Consider the following 1602-nt stretch of genomic DNA (forward strand, 5'->3'; position numbering starts at 1 on the left):
AATGAAGATGTTTCACTACAGAAATGCTGAGGCAATTCACTTATCAAATGGAATCAACAAAGACGAACAAACTGAGCAAACATTTGTTGAGTATATTCTGTGTACCATATCATCCTTATTACTAAGGAAGAAACAGAAGTATTAACTTCATTGTACTGGAACATACACTATACTGAGCCTTTGCAATGGAATAAGTACAATGAATCCAAAGTAATCATAAAAGTTCCCCTTAAAGAAGTTGTAAATTGACAAACCTTTAGTTAGACTAACAGAGAGACACGGGGAGACAGAGAGAGAGAGAGAGAGAGAGAGAGAGAGAGAGAGAGAGAGAGAGAGAGAGAGAGAGATTCAAAATCAGAAATGAAAGAGGAGACATTTAAACTGATACTACAGAAGTATATAGGATTATTAGAGACTACTATGAACTATTATATGCAAACAAATCAGGTGACTTAGACAATAAGTTCTTAGAAACACACAACCTATCCAGACAGAATCAGGAAGAAATAGAAAATCTGAGGAGACCAATAATGAGTAAGGAGATTGAATTAGTAATCAAAAACCCCCTAATCAAGGAAAACCCAGGACCAGATGGCTTCATCGACAAATTCTACCAAATAAAGAAAAATCAGTTCCAATCCTTCTCAATCTCTTCCAAAAAATGAAGAAGAGAGAATACTCCCAAACTCATACCAAATCAGACAAGGACACTACAAGAAAAGAAGATTATGGACCAATATCTCTGATGAATATAGATGCAAAAATACTAGTAAACATAACGTAACAACATATTAAAAGGACTATGCATCATGATCAAGTGGAATTTATCCCTGGCATGCAAGAATGGTTCAACATTTGCAAATCAATAAATTGATATGTGATATTAAAAGAATGACAAAAATTATAATTATGTCAGTAGATGCAGACAAAGCATTTGGCTAATATAACATCTTTTTTGTGGTTAAAACTCTCAACATATTGAGTATAGAAGGAATGAACCTCAACATAATGAGGTTCATATGATAAGCCTACAGCCAAAATCATAATCAACAGTGAAATATTGGAAGCTTCTCTAAGATCAGGAAAAAGACAAGGGTGCCTATCTTCACCACTCTTTTCAATAATAGGTACAGAAATTAGGTAAGACAAAGAATAAAAGGCCACCGAAATGAAAGAAATCGAAATGAAAGAAATACATTTATCATTATTTATGATGTGATTTTATATATAGAAAATCTTAAAGACTCAAGAAAAAAAAAATTGTGCCCCGGGGGTCAGCCTGCAGCGCCAGAGCACACACTTGCGCATAACTGGGCTGTCTGCTCTCCGCCGGTGGCCCTTTTAACCGCAAGTGACATGGCAGAAAAAAGAAAGAAAAAAAAATTGTTGCAATTAATTAATGAATTCAATAGAACTGTAGGATGTAAAATCAACATACAGAAAACAGGTGCATTTCTATACACTAGCAATTAAACAAAATTTCATTTCTTTCTGAAAAAGAAATAAAGAAAACTATCCTACTCACAAGAGCATGAAAAACAATGAAATACTTGGAAATAAAACTAAGCAAAAAATTGAAAGATCTGTACAATGAAAACTATA

At 33.6% G+C, this 1602-nt stretch overlaps 1 non-coding gene across 1 annotated transcript; it reads left to right on the forward strand.

Annotated features, from left to right (window-relative positions):
* Positions 1 to 1262: 1262 nt before the first annotated feature.
* Positions 1263 to 1360, forward strand: LOC117012600 (small nucleolar RNA SNORA76). Its single transcript, XR_004421204.1, has one exon. It is a non-coding gene; the product is annotated as a small nucleolar RNA SNORA76 (small nucleolar RNA).
* The last annotated feature ends 242 nt before the right edge of the window (positions 1361 to 1602 follow it).

This window comes from Rhinolophus ferrumequinum, chromosome 20, assembly GCF_004115265.2.
Source record: "Rhinolophus ferrumequinum isolate MPI-CBG mRhiFer1 chromosome 20, mRhiFer1_v1.p, whole genome shotgun sequence".
In the NCBI taxonomy this organism is placed as follows: Eukaryota; Metazoa; Chordata; class Mammalia; order Chiroptera; family Rhinolophidae; genus Rhinolophus; species Rhinolophus ferrumequinum.